Below are 19686 nucleotides of genomic sequence, written 5' to 3' on the forward strand. Positions count from 1 at the left end.
GGCTGCCAGTAATCCCAGCCTTATAGCAAATAGGCCTATTCTAGTCTAGTCACAATATGTTATTGTGAGTTCTGCTTCATCCATAGAGGAGGACTCTCAGGGGGAAGGTGCGATATATAGGCACTATCTGATTAAGGACTGAATGCTATTCAAGTACTATATTCATGTACATTAAAAATGTATACAGAAAAAAAGAACTCTGCATCACCAGCTGAGTATTTTATATACCCTGAACTACACTGATGGTGACTAGGGTTCATTAAGTATAAGCATTTATTTATTTATATTCCACCTTTATTATTGTTACAAATAACTCAAGGTAGCAAACATATCCAATACACGTTCCTCCTATTTTCCCATTTAGCTCACAATAACAGGCAAGCAAATAATTAGCAGCAGAATGTGAGTGGGTAAAGGGCTAAAAAAATATGACTGTTTAAACAACTAAGTTGCTGAGTTAATGAAATGGAAGGGGAACAAGAAAGAGAATGGAAATATTAGTAGCTGAAGTAAGAAGAATGGAAGAATGAGGATTGATAGGAAGGATAAGAAAAGACAAGTATGGAAGTCAAGCTCTTGCCTCACTCTGTAAAAAAACTCAACATTTGTGCTTACATGGCACAGAACAAACTGGCAATATAAATTAAAGTTTATTTGAACCACCCAAAGTCTGTGTTTAGCTAATAAAGTTTCCAAACACTTTACATATGAAACTGTGAAAGCAAAGTTGACTTTATCATTTTTATTTTGTCGAACATGGCCTGTCTGCACAAGTTTTCAAACTGAGTTTATTATCTCACAAGAAATGCTACAGCTTATTTTCACATCCTCAATTGCAATATTTTACTATTAAGGGAAATGGAAGCTTTGGTGTATTCACTATAAGAAATTAATACTACTAAAACCAAACAAAAATCCAGAGAAATGATTGCAAATAAAATGCAACTGATGGCAGTAAACATTGTTCTCATAAATGGCAGTATTGGCTTAACGAAGTCTTAGACTGAGTATATAATATTTTAAAATAATTTCTAGCTGCTTTGGGAAAGTTAGACTTAGACTCAAATTAGAAGCACAGATTTATTCCACCTGACTTAAAATGGCCTTACAAAAATTTATACCAGGCCATTGAACAATTAAAAACAAGTTTTTTTAGTGAAGTTTTCTTTATTAGCAATAAAAGTACATGCACAGATACAAAGGAGAAAATAAGGTCTTTTTCAGTTCAAGAAAAGATCTTCTGGTTTGGAAATGACTGAAAAGTCATAGGATAAGGGTTAAGACATTAAAAATTAAGAAGAATGATTGCATTGAGGTTTGCTAGTTGGAAAAACAGTGATTTATTTAATGCAATATTTTAGGAACTGATTTCCCTTTCCACTTGATATACTTATTTCATGTACTGACCACAAAATTCATTAGTCTGAATCTTTGGTGGTGGCAGGGAGCCAAGCCCTAGATATTTGGGAGTGGATGAAAATGCCAAGATATACAATATGCAATTGCTGTGTTTAGTGTGGTCATGAGAATGCAGATTGTGTCCATGGGGCTGGAGGGGAATTTCCCAACTCTGACTCTTCATTTCTGGAGGATAAAAAGAAAGCTTGTCTTTATCCCATTTTTATAACTGCTTGGGGATGTCTTTTCAGCTCACTTATGATTAGCTTTTCTTCAAATATCATTGCTAAATCCTTCAAATGTATGTGGGTTCCCTCTCCCCCATTTTAGAGGAAAATGCATTCTAGGGAAACTTTTTGTACCGTAGAGGCCAGAAACTTCTAGAGAAAGAGATTATCTGGGAAATAAAACTCCAACATATCAATTTTTTGAATACTATATTCCAAAAATGGTCAGGGAAAATGAATAGTTAAAAAGCCTGCCTCTTCATATACAGAATTAGTCCATTGTTTTTATCTCTGCTTTATCGGCAACTGAAACAGCAAAGTTCAAGTGGGAGATAATTCTGTTAATTCACTGAAACTTAGTTCAGCAAAAGGTGAGGATTTAAAGTTCCACCAAAATAAACTCTCCTTTTTTGTCATCTGGAAAATATCCAGATAACCACATAGCTAACTGTATAAATGTGAGCAATCTTAGAAGCTCCATTCCAAGTATAGCATCATGTGGTGTGGAAACTTTGGAGGGAGGCATGTAGGGCACTTACCTAATACTGTGGGCAATTCCTTAAAACTGTCTCAATCTTGGCAACAAAGTCACCTTGAACTGTGGGGTGGATGGCATGCCAAATAAATATGATAACAACTTAGGCACCTTAGGTGCAATCCAAAACAACTGAAGCATCACTTGAACACCATCTGCATTGATGAAATAATCAGTCAATTACAAAAGGCAGTTTTATTTGCAACAGCTTACATCCTGTACCTTTAACACCATCTGCCTTTCCTAGGTCTTTGGCAAAGACTCGATAGGTAGATAAAGATACCAAATCTAGTATGAACATTTGACTGACTGTGATGAACTTCAATTTGTGGACTTTAATTCCCAGAATGCTCTTGGCAGCATGCTGGTGAGAAGCACCGTCTTAAAACAACTATGACCTCTCCTTGGTTTGTGTGATACTTTCTGCAACTGCCCTGTAATCTTATGAAAAGACCCATTTACAAAGCAGCTGAAAGGTGTTGTGTGTTTGTGTATGTTCACTGTGAAGCACCATTACAATTCAAATCTAAAAGTCTGCACAACTCCAATAATAACACCAAGAAACTGAGCTTATTCCTGTTTTGTTTTTTTTTATATAAATTTTATTTGGGTTTTCACAAAAACATAATACAAATAAAACATCTTTTTTTGAGAATAGCATGATCCCGGGTTATCACTTCTTCCTACAGACACAAACTCATTTCATATTCATCTTTGTGTTCTATTCCATATCTTATTACTATTTTAACATGTTCTCCATAATTTTTCCTCTCCCTTGGTTTTCTCAACTTTATTTTTAATTATCTCATATCTAAATTCAATTATATATCTTTTTCTAAGTTTCAATGTCTTTTCAATTATTATATTTATACTTTTGTCTGTCCTGTTTCAATTTCATATTATCTTTTCTCATTAAACAAGTTTTCCCCTGTAGTTACTAATTGGAGTATGACACCTTTATAACTTTTAATGCTTTTTCCTGTGGTTTTAAGATGTCTTTTAAATGTGTGAATTTCTCTGTTCATGTTTGGATGTTCTAATTCTCCAAATAAACTCCAAACATCATGTCTGTTACTCAAGATGTAGGCTAAAAAGCACAAGGGCAAAGATAGAAATCATTGTTTACTAATTGTGGAATTTAGCTGTTGAATTATTGACAATGAATTATTAACAAATAAGCACAATTTCTATTTAGGAGCATAATTTTTGAGAGGAGTGGTATTCAGAGAAGAAAAGACAATTGAAGAGCTGCTTTGGGGGGAAAGAAATCCAGTTTTTTCTTTCTCATTCTAGGGATCACCACAAAAGAGCTTTAAAAGATTTGTACCAAGCCAAATGTTCAGGAAGTAGTTTTTACCAGAAAGTCCCTACTAATTGTGCAATGAGGCCAAAAGCAAAAGAGCATCAAGTGTAAAAGAAAAACCAAGGAAACTGGACAGTATTTTCAATGAGGGATTGCTGGTGTTACATGGAGAAAGTTGATACAGAATCTTTAGGAAGTTGCCATTAATAACAGAAAAACCAAATTCTTCTCTTGATAGAATTGTGCCATTCTTCTGAAAGTGTTGTCAGTTTCTTTTCCTTGGCCACTTTTGGGGCCAGGAAGGTGTTTGATTTAATGAGAGGGAGCAATTGAGCAAAATATCCCATTATTCCTACCCTTTGCCAAGCCTGGATAATTAGTAGAACCTTTTGCAAGAAATATCATTTGTTCCATGTAATTGCAAAATAATTAGCTCATAAAGGTAGACGTATTAACTGTGTTGATAGATACCATGCAGGTAATAGTTGAAACATCTGCTTCAGAAAGACATGTGCCACAACACAATTTTAATTGGCCAGGTCATTGTTAATGACCTGCAATTAAGTCTATCAAACACTGTATTGAATATGGTAACTGCCTGCATACCATGTCTTGCTGAAGTGAAATGAGAAAAAATGGATTCTCGGGGGAGATTTCTTCCTGAAAGATGGCAAGATGGCTTCTTTTAAATCTGCCCTTTTCAGAGAGGTTGAGATTGGACTTTTGAGCCTTTCTAATTAATTATATAGCTATGATGCATATTTAATACAAATTCTGAAGAAATTAGAGGGTGAAAGGAAGGAGGAGGAGAATAAGGGAACAGCTCTTTATTGAGGAATTTCTCAACATAGTCTCTGTTCTGTCTTATCTTTAAAGAATGAATTATTTGTTTTGGTGCAGTAGAAGACATTTTAGACATGCTAAAACATGTTTACTCTAAATCCTAGAGTAACACTGGATGTAAATACTATCTCATCCTTTTATCTTCCTTACAACATGAAATAATATGACCTTAGGTTAAAATATAAATTCATTTGTAACTACTGCAAAGAAGATTGGAAACTGTTTCTTTATATCTTTTTTCTTTCCTTTCTTTCCTATTTGCTTATCACTTTTACTTTATATTGTTTTTATGTTGTAAAAAAATCTCTAAATTGTTAAAAGTTAATTAAGACAGTTAATTCATTGTAACATTTATATCCTGCATCTTCAGCAAAGAGCTGAAAATTTCATACCTCCTCATTTCATTCTTGCAATAATCCTGTAATCAGGGTTAGGATAATATTTCACATTAGCACATTAAACCATGTTAACTCTGCCATTTTGGAATCCTCAGCTTGTGTAATTGTACTACAGCACTATTGTATATTCATAGAGGAATCTTGCATTGTAGAATTCCAACTGTATAATTAAAAAATGGGTCTGTGTTTCAGGAACATATGGATCTACTTAATTTCTAGGGTATGGAAGCATATTTCATCTGTTGTGCATTATTTTCATAAACGCCCTTAATACCATAAGAAAATGGTATTTTCTCAACCACAACATTGCCACTTGGAAAAGAACAAACACTAGGCTGTATTCTGAAAACCTCGCAACATCTATAAGAAATTAAATTTTCAGAAAAAAAAACCATGGGTCATGAAGAAATGTAGATTGGCTACTGCAGTTTCTTTTAATGAATTTTGTTAATTTCCTCCATGAAGTTGTTCGCAGTTATGTCAATTCTGATTGAGTGGGATCTTGAGACATTTAGGGTTGAGTCTAGATGACTTGACTCTATATATAAATCATGGTTTTTATGCTGCTGTTACGACAGCAGCAAGTTATGCAAAACTAGAATTCCAGTGAGGTTGCTAGAAGTAATGAAATGCCTGTGTTGGGCTTTTGTTTGTTTGTTTGTTTAGTATCTCTTGATGGGTGGGTAAAGTCTTGTTCTTGAAGTCTGTGGGCTTTCAGCTTCTTGTTTCTTTCTCTCAAAGGCTTCTCTTTTTTGGTAAAGGATTGTTGACTTCTGTTCAAGACATTTGAGTTTTCTTTATTTAGGATGTGGGGTCATGCTTGGAAATATCATTTTTTTGTTCAGACAAAGTGCAAGGTGAGACTATATGAGAATCTGGATGGTCATTTGTGGTTAAGGAGAAAAAAATATTGGCTCCTCTTAATGATGTCATTGGACCTCAACAAAAATTGGTTGGGAGTGAAGAGTTGGATACCACTTAATGATTGAACAACAAAGATTCAACAACAACAAATATGCCACTTGTGATTGAAGAACAAATATTGTCTGATAGCATAGTCTAGTCCACGGGTGTCAACTCCCTGTGTCACGTTCCCTTCATGGAGCTGGGACAGGCATGGCTTGTGTGTGACACATCCAGCCTGTGGGCCACCAGTTTGACACCTCTGGTCTTGTCTATAAGTGAAAAAAAATGCTTTCAGCTGAATCTTTCCAATCAGCCGTTGACATAATCGTCCTTCCTACTCAAAACAACAAAAATAAAATGTCCATATATTGAGGAGTATACATTTAGAACAGCCTGATTTTTTTCCTTAGTGAATGCCTGGCCGATGCCACTTAAGCACCCATCTTTTTCTTTGCCTACCTTTGTAAACACAATTTTCACATTCCATTCTAAAGGGATTTGAGAGACAGATGCACTGCATCTGAGCAGTACAATCCTAATTTTCTTTATTAATTCCCACCAGCTCAATGGGGCTTACTCCTAAGAAGTGCACAGGATGCCACCTTAATAATTAAGCAGGCCTCTTGAAAATACATACATACACACAGAGAGACACACGTATGGTTGCAATACAAAAGGGAAGAGGGAGAGTAAGGGAGTGCAATTAGTCTTTGCTGTTAATCAAGTTAGAAAATTCCAACAGATTTCTAGTGCTCTCTGCTTCCAGCTCTCTTTTAACTGTGTTTGAACTTTATTTGGAAAATTTTGCCTCTACATATAAGTAGAACATAAAAGTTAATACGGCTATGCAGAGATACATGGTAGATGTATTATGAATACATATGGTCCAGATCTGCCTTCCTTCTTTAAATGTAAATCACTAAACAGCTTTGAAAAAGACTTTTTACTGGGTTCCCATTTGCTCTTGTTAAATATGATCCAGGAAATTAAGGAGAAAATGCCACATGTAGTGATAGCAGAAATAGTATATACACACTCTTTTCACATTTTTGGCAGCTAAATCCTGACACAAATTCTTTGTTCAATAATATGAAATAAGGATATCTAGCTTATAAATTAACACAGTCACCTGGCACAACTAGCTCATGTTAATATTGTTACAATCTATAAACAAAGGATGGGATATATATCTAATAGTTTTCATGGGCCAGTAGAGATCCAGTGTACATTCTAAAAGTACTATACAGCGTACTGTACTGTACATCACAAATCCTGAAAGTTAAAATGATAGTTTTGTGATATTTTTTTTTTTGCCTCTGCCTTCAAAGTAAGATCATGTCTGGTGCTTCCTTTTAGCTGACATTTACCTCATGGTTGCTATAAAAATAAATGAATTCCTTGTTGATTTGCTTTTACAGTAATTTGATTGTTGTTTACAAGTTGCCCTTGCTTTGCCTCATCACGTTCACTTAGAACATTCTGATTCAGAATCAATCTCTTCCACTCTTTTATTCTTCTGTCCCATGTTGACTTGGTTCATATGATTGTCATACCATAAGAAATAAGAGCTACATGATAAGTGGGCATACTGCTCGGTAAGCATTCAACAATGAGAAATTATCCTTTGGAATCCTACATGCTGAGTTGAAGAATACATAACAAGAGCAGAGTAAGGAAAAATCCTTTAATCTTGTATGATTTAGTAAATTGCCTTCAAAATTGGGAGAGATGGTGCTTCCTTTTCCCATGAAATTGTCTATGGGCACAATTATTCTTTATGATGGTTGTTCATTTGCTAAACGATATAAGAAACAATTCATATTTGCAATAGCAAATATTGGGAGGGGACATCCGTGGCCCATTTCTATTTTTATTTATTTAAAGTGTTGGTTTCTGGTTTGTATTAAATGTACTGCGAGTACATATTCACACACTTGGTTTCTAGTTTCTGTTTTTTTCTTTTGGACGTGACTTGTAGCCATGGTTAGGTTAAGCTACTTTCTTTCATACAAAAGGTCGCAACATGTAAAATTTACATTGTAAATCAACAATGGATCCTTTTCCTTTCCTCCTACTCTCTTTGGGACTCAAGTTAGTATAGAAAATTCCCATCTAACAAAACCTGAAGGACAATTTCCTTCCTTTAGATCAAGGATGAGAATCCTCCAACTCTCAATTGCTGAGAAGCTATAGATCCTAGCAACATCAACTGTCTTGATGAAATCTGCAGTTCACTACTATTTGAAGGAAAAATCTGTTTGGGGCAATGATTTAAGGCACCATGCTAGAAACCAGAAAATCATGAATTATAGTTCCACTTTGGGTACAAAGCTAGCTGGGTGACCTTAAGCCAATTATTCTCTCTAGGAGGCAGGCAATGGCAAACCATTTGCAAAATTTTGCCAAAAAACCTGTAGGAAATTGGTCAGGCAGTCACCAGGGTTGGATAAGTGAGTGAGTAAGTAAGTAAATAACTAAGTAAGAAAGAAAGACAGGGTCATAGGATCTCTACTCCTGCCTTAGAAGTACCCAATGCCTTCCATGGGTCAAGGACAACTTGCCATGGCCAGCTTGCCACAGCCTACTCACCACTACCAATTCGCCACTACTAACTCATCTCTGCCAACCTATTGCTAAGTCGCTGCAGGATAACTCCACATGGCTAACTCACTGCTGGCACAACTGCAGAAGGAAGAAGAGCCCGGTAGATGAGTGAGCAGGTGGGCAGAGCGCAGAGGGTGATGGGAGGTAGCAGTGGCCAAGGCCTTAACAATTTAATGTCCCTATCACCACCACATACCAAGAAATATTTAGGTATTATCACTGTGAGTCATGATATTATGCCTCTAGTTCCATAAACATTTGTTATTATTGTTGGTCACACACTCAGCTAGATGTTTAGAGTAGATTTAGCATTGAATAGTTGAACAGTTCTCAAAGCCTGGAATAGGCAGATGTTGTATGTATCATCAGAATTTGTAATCTGTTCCAAGTAAAACGCCTGTTGCAATTGATTGATGATGATTTTGTCAATGCTGGAGGTGTTCAAGTGGTGTTCCAGTTGTTTTGTGGTTGCACCCAAGATGCCTGTTACTTGTTGGTACTATCTTTGATTTCTTTTGTCATTCTGTTTCTATTTGCATTTTGCTATTTTCTCCAGTTCTTCCTCTTCTATTCTATAGTCTCTATGTATTATTCTTATAGACAATTAAGTCTGTGCCTGGGGTGATATGTGACAGATGCTTCCCTGTTTGAATTCTAAAGTTAACGTCTTCATTTTCTGATGACTTGGTCTATTTTATGGTGCCACCCATTTTTGCTTGCAGGCAAGTGATATTGTGTGCAGATATTCCAGTGCCTCCTTGTTATTCCTTTGTCATTGCTTGTAATCAATCTGTGCAATCTTCTACGTAGATCCGTGATGACGAACCTATGGCACGCGTGCCGGAAGTGGCACAGAGAGCCATCTCTCTGGGCATGCCAGCTGTTGCCCATTGTTCTTCCAGGTTCCAGCATGCACATGCGTGCTGGCCAGCTGGTCTTTGCGTTCATGGAAGCACTGGCCAGTTGGTCTTCGCATGCGCATGCATGCCAGAAACTGGAAGCTCAGCTTCCCAGTGTGCGCATGCTCTCTGGGGAGTTGCTCTTCTGGTTTATGGTGCATATGTATGCGCGAAGACCAGATGGTATGCGCCCTGGAAGCTTAGTGTGCTCCCGTTTTGGTACTTGGTGCCGAAAAGGTTCGCCAACACTGACCTAGATGGTCCATTATTTCTTCAGTTTCTTTGAGGAGGTGCATTTGCTGTCTGTTGCTATTATTATTTTCAAGTTTGTTATTTAAAATAAAAGCCCAAGGTAAAGATGTTGGAAATGATATATTAGTCAGCTTTTATATTGTAAAAGCTACTTTTTTGAAATACAACTATTATGCTTGCTATTAATAAAAAGTACATGCCTTATTTTTTTTGCCCCCACCCCTACTTTGCTGCTCAGAAAGCTCCATTAGTGACCCTTACTACAAAGCAGCATGAATTAAAAGTCCAAGATGTATGGATAGTATTATGTAAAAATCTTTGTCCTTCTTCATGGAGAACAAAAAATATCTACAGTTAATAATGGCATGTGCAAACATAAGCTAAATCTGTGTCTCTCCATTTTTCCTGTTCTACCTGCTTCCAAATGGATAGAGTAGATTGTATGCTCTTGTGTCTTGAGCTGTGATGGGAACATGTGCTTTCACAAATACACTTTCCTCCCTAACTACTACAGAAGAACTATTCTGTGCATACTTTGCAAGTGTCTAGATTATATCTTTGTGTCCTAGTACTTCGTTTGTGTGGGAGGGAAAGGGTGATTTTATATTAAACATGGTTTAGTCAGATGTTTGCCTCATTTTTTTTTTTTTTTTTGCCAAGAATGCTTCTTGATCTCGACATGGAGGAGAATTTCCTTTATAGAAAGGAAAAATGGATCACATATCATGAGTACCAATGAAGATAAAGTATGGTCCATGTGGGCTGAGGAACTCCTAGAAGAACTCTGCAGGGCAGATGTTTTCAAAGGAGAGATTACACATGGGAACAATGTCAGATTGCATCCACGATTGCAAAGAAATCATGTACCATCCTGGAGTCTTATTTGATGTATGATATGTGTGTGAGATAGAATATATTAAATAGCTAATTTTATTGCAAGTTGTTATTCAGACATTTTCAGTAATGGAAATACTAGTAGTAAGAAAAATAAGAAAGGAAAATCAAACAATTTCTTTGATACCTGAGAGAAAAGAAGCAATCTTAGGAGAGTACTAAGATCAGTGGTACTATTGTCAAGAAGAATCAGCTCAATTGTACTTCTTTTTGTTTCCCACAGGAACGGACTGAAATAATAGGTGTCTTGCCTTTTTTAAAAGAAGAGTTATTTGTAACTGGTTAGTAGTTGACACAATCCCCTGGATTCTTGCAGAGATTTTTCAGGAATGTGTATAACACCACTTCCTTTAAAAATAGAAATGCCATTCTATAACTTAGTGCATATAAATTTTCTGGTCTGCCACTATTAATTGGACAATTGCAATGTTGTCTGTATGGTGCTGCCCTTGAAGATGTTTGGAAGCTATATAGTAGCTGGTCAAGAATGTGGCAGTGCAAGAAGCTATGGATGCACATTGGTATGTCCATTAACACCATTACTGTAGAAGCTGCACTATCATTAATCTTCTAGATACAGTTGGAGATGCTACTATAAAATACTATATGGTCCAGCTTCCAAGGATCTCTGTCTGTGCAGCAAGAGTAAAGTTGTCTAGTATGCTCCATGTCCCATCTATTAAATGATATAATTTTATGAAACCCAGGAAGGATGTATTTTTGCTGTGCCTTGTCTCTGAGCCATTTATATGTGATACGCGATCTATTGTCTCCAGCTATGTATGTATGTATGTATGTATGTATGTATGTATGTATGTATGTATGTATGTATGTATGTATGTATGCATGTATCTATCTATCTATCTATCTATCTATCTATCTATCTATCTATCTATCTATCTATCTATATCTATATCTATCTATATATGTAGGTCTAGGTGTGTTTGGGTCTTTTCCCGTGTAAGATTAAGAGTATCTTGGCGACGTTTCAGTGAGGTCCCACTCGCCATCCTCAGGCTGGTGCTTTCGGCTTCATGCCAGTGCAAGCAGTGTGTGATCGGAGCTGCCGTCTCTCTATAAATACTGGTGGTGGGGGCTGGTTGGCTGCCCTGCTGCCTCTTGATTGGTTGATGGAGTTGATATTGGTATAATGGGCTGTGTGATGGCCTTGTGAGTTTTGTTGTGGAGATATCCTGGATCTTGTGCTGTAATCTCCTGGGTCGTTTGTTTTGTAGTGATCTTTTTTCCATTAGCTTCTCGTGTTTTAACGGCTTGGGTAATGGGTTGTCTGATGGGCTTGCAAGTTCTTTTGTTGTGGTATCCTGGGTCCTGTGTTGTAATCTCCTGGGTCGTTTGTGTTTTGATCTCTTTTCCACTAGCCTCCTGTGTAGTAACGGCTTGGGTAATGGGTTGTGTGATGACCTTGTGAGACTTATTGCTGTGATATCCTTGGTCTTGTGCTCTGATATCCTGGGTCATTTGCTGTGTTGCAACTTCTTGAGTTCTTGTGGTGTAATTTCCTGAGTTTTCTGATGTGATATCCTGAGCAGGTGGCTGTGATGTAGCATTCTGGGTTTTAGTCTGGCTTCGAGTTTGGGGTCTGGGTCTGTGTTCTAGCTGACACACGCAAAGTATGTATGTATGTATGTATATATGTATGTATGTATATGTATATGTGTGTGTGTGTGTGTGTGTGTGTATGTATATATATATGTATATATATATATATATATACACACACATATACACACACACACACACACACACACACACACACACATATACATATACATATACACATACACACATACATACATACATACATACATACATACATACATATATATATATATATGTATAATATTTTTGTTAGCTGCCTAGAGTTGCTTGGCAAGTATATGGCAAGTCCATAGACATTGAATACATAAATTTTTCTCAGTAGTTCACTAATAGCTTTTTGGCAAGAGGCAGGGAAATGCAGCACAATAAATACAGAGAACAATGCTTTCATCATCCATCCATCAGCTAATGTCGGAGCATCCAAGCTGAACTCCACAGGAATTGCTCATCCTTAGTATAAATAATGCTGAAAACTTTTTGGGGCTTGTCTAAGATTAGTTCCAGGAATATGGATAAAATCATTTCATCTACTCGGTAGTAATTCCCTTTTTATTGTCAGGTAGAATATTATAAATGTTAATAGAGTTGACAAGTATGTTTGTCAAGCTGGCTTATTCTGTACTTTCCTGCTTGCACATTTTGAAGTGTCACACACTGGGAATAGAGGAGGGCTCACTTTGTTTATGTAGGAAAACAATTATTATAACTAGTTACTATGACATGGATGTAAAGTAATACATTCTGTCATCACATTAAACACAGGCCATCTTTCTCCAGTGCCAAGGATATTGTCTTTAGGGTGGTCAGTGTAATAAATGCTGCACAACACTGAGTAACAGCATAGTTATTGCTTCTCCTGATACTTAATGGCATAAATGAAATATTGGAATAATAGGCATTTAGAATAGTCTCCAACCAGTTTTGTTATTCCCTGCCAAAAAAGTATGGCATCAACATACTCAAGAGAAGCTGAGGGTTTGCAAAAAAAAACATTAAAAATAATCTGAGTAATGAATTGCATCTTCTCATATCCTGTGGGAATCAAGCTGCATTCTCTTTATATCTTTCATAGTTTTTTTCTGTGCTTCAGGAAATCATGTGCAGAAAGCAACATTAGCTATTTCAAGTAAATGAAAAGCATCTACAAGAAGTGGATTCAGTCCCTCTCTTATAGCATAGCAGTTCTACCTGTTACACATACTGGTTGGTTCAAAATGAAACAAAACTCAATATAATCAGTTACTGTACAACTTGATAATTATTTACAGCAGCCTTTCACAAACTGGTACCTTCAAATATTCTCCTTTAGTTCCTGTAATCCTTAGATATCATGGACAATGGCGATGGTGTTAATGGATCTTGGTGTTTAAAGACCAACATGTTCCATTTATCATTTGTTCTTATAGTTACATACCTGAACTGAATAGAACAAAGAATAGGAATACAGTGTGATTTTGGAAAATAACTGAGTCAGGATTTTTCAGAATAAAGGTAATTCATTAGAAGTAATATTTTGTATCTAGTAAGCCTCTGAAAGCATCTTCAAAATTGATTGGACATCTATTTTGTGTTTGTGCATGTTGATGTGTTGGTATTATAAGACATTTGAGCACTCTTTAACTCATATGATTTAGTCTAATCCAGTTATAAATCCATTTTAGTTTCAAATGAATTGCATTAGCCTACATTAATACAAAGTCGAAATAAATATAATAGTAAAGTATGGAAGTATGATATTAAATTACATTTCCCCAATATGGAATGCATTATGAAAAGCTTTTATTTACTTATTAATCATGTTTTGATAAAAACACTTAGTATAAACTGCCTTACATAAAACAAATATAAGTTAAAATATCCCCAATGAGAATAAAATAGCCATTGCAACCACACAGAAAGAAAAACTGTACAATTCTGTTTGGCGCTTGGAGCATCACAGGGGCGAACTAGCTTACCCCAGTTGAGTAGCAGTGCTTGGGTTGCTGGCTCTTCCAGGCTCCTCCATCAGTCTCATTCTACGTCATTTCAGGTTGCCTTTGCCTCACTTCTGGCCAGGTCTAGCACTGGCTTCTGCTCTCTGTGCATACACAAACGCAGCTAGCTTTTTCCACCAAAGGGTATCCATTTATCAACTTGGAGTATTGCTTGCTGAAAGTTAGGGAATGAGCAACAGGAGCCAGGCTCAAACTTCTGGAGTCTAGATCATTTCTGGCTGGCAGTTCCAGTGTCATTAAGCCAATCAATCAGAATAGAGCCGGAAACAACCTTGTAGTTTTCTAGTCCAGCTTCCTTCTCCAGCAGGAAACACTGGCCTATATCATTTCAGACAAATGACTGTCCAGTCTCTTCTTAAAAACCTCCAGTGATGAAGCACCCAAAATGTCTGAAGGCCAGCTGTTCCATTGGTTAATTGCCCTCAATGTTAGGAAGGTTCTTCTTAATTCCAGATTGCTTTTCTTCATGATTAGTTTCCATCCATTGTTTCTGTCCTGCCCTTCAGTGCTTTGGAAGATAAATTGAAATTGATCCCCAAACAGAATGAACTAGCAATTAAGGTTGTCAGAACTGCATTGTGTTGATCCTGTGTAGATTTCCCTGACATTGTATGCTAAATAAATAATAAACAAACAAATGTTTTTATTGAACCTGGGACTCAGAAAATAATTATGTACGTGGAAAGAAATTTGTGTTAAGGGGATACTGTCTCAGTAAACTTTTCTAAATGAAAGGATGAATCTAGAGTTAAATAGACTAAGGATTGAGTTAATCCCTTATTAAAAATGGATGTTATCCTATTCATTTGATTGAAACTTACAGGCTTGGCATGCTCCAGGTTCTTTCGATTAAACAATGCTACCTATCAGGAGCGCAGAAGCACCATTTTTTGGGGGTAACAGTGCTCTTCCTCCTGGAATGAGCTCCTTCTGAGATTGTGTATTGTTTATTGTTTTATGATTTTGTTATTACTCTACTTTATTTATTTTATACTTCTTATTGTGTTCTCATGTTTTAGTTGTTGTCAGTCTCTCAGAGTCTTTGAGAACTGGGCATTATGCAGATTAGTTACCTACAAAAGCACGCTCTTTTGAATTAATTCTTTTGCTGTCTATTTCCAATAACTGTAATGAATAGAACATAGACATACACATAGCATACCTTTTTTGTCACTTTAAATGCACTACATAAACGTGACAAAATCAATCAATCAATAAATAAATAAATACAAAATTATGTATATACCCACATATATTATATGACACAGAGAAACAACACAGTCTAGGTCAGATGAATACATGGCGAGAAAAACTAATTTTGTGAGTTTACTGGACAGATGGCACAGGGAACAAAGCTGTTGCAGAATCTGGCAGTCCTGCTAGAAATGCTCCGAAACCTCCTCCCAGAGGGGAGCAACAAACACAGACCATAAAGTAGGTGTGTGGAGTCTCTAACAATGCTTTGAGCTCTAAGCATTTAGCACTTATAAGCAGTGTCCTGAATAACAGGAAGTGAGCTTCCTATAATCTTCTCGGCTGCCCTTACCACTCTCCATATGGATCTTCTATCTGAGGCACTGCTGCTACCAAACCAAACAGTCATTATTATTACTACTGTATATTTTTATTGTGGATGCTGTTTATATTTCAATATATTAATTAAATCAGCTTATTGTTGTTTATGTTCCATTTTTAAAAAATAAATCATGATATAATAATAGGAAAAGCCAACTTTCAGCTTTCCCATGATATCTTTAGAGACAGATTTTTTTAAAAAATCTTTTTCTTTAGTTACATCTTCTTCCCTGTCTGTTTTTTTTTAAACTCACTTTCTTTTGAATCAATGCTTTTTAAACAGAAAAATCTGTTGGGAAAGTAGTTGGAAAAGAAAGGTGGTAATAAAATCTTTCAGTTTTTATACTGATACCAAGATTGGAAAGTTTATAGTATAATAGCCCATGAGATTGAAGGCACTAAAACAGTGGAATCCCAATTTTGTGGCAGTGCTTTGACATTTTTTTATCCAGCTTTATTACTTTTATATATAACTAAAGGTTGTGAACATACCTAATATTCCTTCATCTTCCTATTCTCCTCATAACAATAGGTGTTGGGTTTAGAGAGAATGACTGACTGAAAATCAGCCAAATAGCTTTTGCATGCCTAAGGCAGGATTAGAACTCACAGTCTCCTGGTTTCTATGTAGCACCTTAAACAATATATCTTCTTTTTTCTTCCCACTTATTCCCAACAGGGCGATGCACTATTGCTTATGCTTGCTGATGTAGAGCCTTCCTGTTCAATCCATGTTTTTATCAGTTGGATTTGAAGAAAAGAATAAATATTTAACTTGAAAGTCAAAATTATCTCCAAGATCATAAGGTAAGAGGTGGCAATCAACTTTTGCTCTTAAACTTTTAAAGATTGTCTTGTTTATGCTGATGTATCTTCATCACGTAGAATGCATCTGCTTGTAAACCTTTTAGGTCTATATCCAGCCAGACAAAAAGGGACAAGTACAGATATGTGTTTATGAAAATACATCAGTGTTTGTTTATGTAAACAGTAACTTTTCAATAAAAGGTAAACTAAAGGTTTCTCTATCCAGGCGTATTTGATTCTAGGGTGCAGTGCTCTGTTTCTTGGCTGAGGGAGCCACTGTTGGCTAAATACATTTTCCATGGTCATGTAGCCAACATGGCTATATGCCAAAGGTGCATGGAACACTGTTACCTTCCCATTGAAGTGGTACCTGTTTATCTACTCACATTTGCATGCTTTCAAACTGTTAGGTGGGCAGGAGCTGGGGCAGGAATGGGTGCTCACCTTGTTCTGCGGTGCTTGGGTTTCCACCTAACAAGCTTAGCAACTTTAATCACCAATTAAAAAGTGCTACATTTTGCTTACTTAACTTCAGACTGATCTGATGGGTTTTGTACAGGAATAATTTATTGAGAATTGTGTGATGTTTGAAAATAGAGGAAGCCATGGATAATCACAACCTTTTTTTTTTTTCCTTTTTGCCAGAAAGAGACAGACAGATCTTGGTAGATATCTGAACATACCTAACACATTTTAAATGTGACCAAAAATCACATGAAGTTAGATCTAGGGTCACATGTGGCTTAGCAGATACAAATAGTTCTCTGGAATACTTCTTATGAGAGTATCTTTAAACATACAGTCATTTTAACTCTGTGGAAAACTCAAGGGGAACCAATGAAATTCCATTCACCTGTGCTAGATTTCTTATTCTTTTGTTCCTTCGTTTCATTTTGTAATTATCTATTATGAAATCCATTGCTTAACCACAGCAAAAATGTTTTCTATATTATTTCCTCTTGGTTTTTCCTGGGATTCTCCCTTGGGAATTTTCTCTGTAGATAAACATGATATTTTCTGTCAGTGTAGAAGCATTAATGCTGTTTTCAACAAAGGGAAACAGTAGGAGTTTGCAATCTAATAGTTACACGTATAGATTTTTTAGCATTTTTAAGGTCAAAATTGTAGTACCGCTTAAGATGCTTAAAGGCTAGACATTAATCAAAACGGCATTTTCTAGTTTTCTCTCAACAGTGATTCAGTGACAGGTTACCTCTAGAAGCAGAGGAGGCAAACTTTGACTTTTATCAAACGCATATTTGGTACTGGTGTCTTCATATTTGTTTTCAGGTTGCTGAAAATGTATTCTGTTAATATATGTCTTGTCTTAAAAGAATATTGTGAACCACAAAAGGTATTTGGGGAAAAGAGGTAGTTGAATAAGAGATCAATTTTACCAATCTTATTGGGGTTCTCGACCATTCCCAACAGGGAAAGCATCCAGCACATTTTCTTTCTTTCAGCTGGTCCATGTGCAAATTGTGGGTTGTATGTGTCTGTATGTGTGTGTGTGGGGGGAAATCAGCCCCCCCAAAGCAGGAAAAATAGGACAGGTGAATGGTACAAATTGGCACTGAGAGGCTTAGAGGCAAAAAGCCGCTTCATTTCTAAAAGCTACAGATCAATTGATCATGTGGCTGTTTGTGATGCACTATTCCAACCTCACAGCAGGTTCCAAGAGAATGCTGTGGCCTTCTTCTCAGCAAGATGAATGGTTTTCTTTCTTTCTTTCTTTCTTTCTTTCTTTCTTTCTTTCTTTCTTTCTTTCTTTCTTTCTTTCTTTCTTTCCTTCCTTCTTCCTTCCTTCCTTCCTTCCTTCCTTCCTTCCTTCCTTCCTTCCTTCCTTCCTTCCTTCCTTCCTTCCTTCCTTCTTTCTTTCTTTCTTTCTTTCTTTCTTTCTTTCTTTCTTTCTTTCTTTCTTTCTTTCTTTCTTTCTTTGTTAGGGCTCTTAAAATAATCAGCAATTTCAGAGATATTTAAAAAGGATCCATGAATCCCTTTCCACTAAAGCAAGCCATGAAAATTTAAAGAATCTAAGTGAAGGCATGTTTTAAATAAGGATAAAGGCTAAAAGGAAAAGTAACATTTAAAAAATAATAATTGAAATGTATCATGCCCAAAAAAATTCTACTACCTGAGAATGAGCCTGGAATGACAGTAATTTGAATAATTTTAATATTATGAAAATGCATTTGTGATTGAGCAGTATAGAAATATCTCAGTAAATCAATTGATATTGTCAAAATATACTTTGTAAACTAAAATCAGTTCCAAATCAAACACTTTTGCTTTCGGTGGGTGTAAAGGGTAGCCATATAAAGCTCTCCCATTAAAGCAAATTAAATTTTATAATATTAACTTTTGAGTGGGCTCATGCTGATAGTTTGATGCAATTTGAAGCCAACTAATGCTAAAGCTATGAACTATAGGCAGGCTTTGTTAGGGAAGTTGAAATGGAGATGCATCACTTCAGTACTTGGCTTATCCAATCTAGATACAAATACTGGATATTCTAAAATACAGGTAGTCCTTGATTTACAGCCAACAATTGGGATCAGAACTTCCATTGCTAAGCAATACATTTGTTAAGCGAGTTATCATGTGAGTGTGCCCAATTTTACTGCCTTTTTTGGTGTGTTTGTCAGCAAATCACAAAGCTGTTAAGCAAATCACAAAATTGTTAAGGAAACCCAGCTTCCTCACTGATTTAGCTTGTTGGAAACCTGCTGGGAAGGTCACAAATGGTGACCACATAACCCAGGCATGCTTCAGCCATCATAAATACATGCCGATTGCCAAGCACCTGAATCATAATTGCATGACTGTGGGGATGCTGTGACTGTCATAAATGTGACGGCCAATCATTTTTTACAGTATTACCATAATTTCAAATGGTCGCTAAGCAAAATGATCATAACTTGAGAACTGTTGTAGGTTTCCCTAACTTTTTCTCCATAGAGATTGGAACTATAATTTGTAGAATTTGGACTTAATCAAAGCCTGTTGTTCACTTTCTGGAATTGCAAGGTTAGTGCACTTAGAAGCCACCAGTTTGGGGAAGGCCAATCAAAACCCATAGCTACTGCACTTCCTAAGTCAGTGAATGTTTCTGGAGTCTGTACTTAAACAGAGAAGCATATAGATCAGGGGTCGCCAACCTTTTGGACCTCAGGGACCACCAAACTCATAATTTTAGATCCCAGGGACCACTAACTGGTTCTGTGGGCACGGTCTAATTTGTGGGTGTGGCTTGGTGTCATGTGACTGGCTGGGCATGGCTTGTATGTAAATATTATAAATATTTATATAAATATTGATTTTTTTTATAAAAAAAGAGCAACTTTTACCCAAAATCAGGCAAAGCAGGCAGACAGATTGAGTTGCTCACAGAATCACAGATTCATTAAGAAATCTATCTATCTGCCATTGGC

At 36.4% G+C, this 19686-nt stretch overlaps 1 protein-coding gene across 8 annotated transcripts in view; it reads left to right on the top strand.

Moving 5' to 3' along the window:
- TSPAN18 (tetraspanin 18) overlaps positions 1-19686 on the top strand; it is a 182618-nt gene that overhangs the window by 79405 nt on the left and 83527 nt on the right. For 5 of the 8 annotated variants that reach the window (XM_026664659.2, XM_026664660.2, XM_026664661.2 and 2 more), the window contains one exon: positions 16128-16255. The exons of 1 other annotated variant lie outside the window; for it this stretch is intronic. The gene's annotated coding sequence lies outside the window, so the exon portion shown is untranslated. Of the gene's footprint in view, positions 1-16126; positions 16263-19686 lie in introns of those variants that run through there. 2 more of the 8 variants (XM_087951273.1, XM_087951277.1) reach the window with 2 other exon arrangements.

This window comes from Notechis scutatus, chromosome 1 (genome assembly GCF_049901735.1).
Source record: "Notechis scutatus isolate UNSWTSFEM ecotype Mainland chromosome 1, rNotScu1.2, whole genome shotgun sequence".
Taxonomy (NCBI): Eukaryota; Metazoa; Chordata; class Lepidosauria; order Squamata; family Elapidae; genus Notechis; species Notechis scutatus.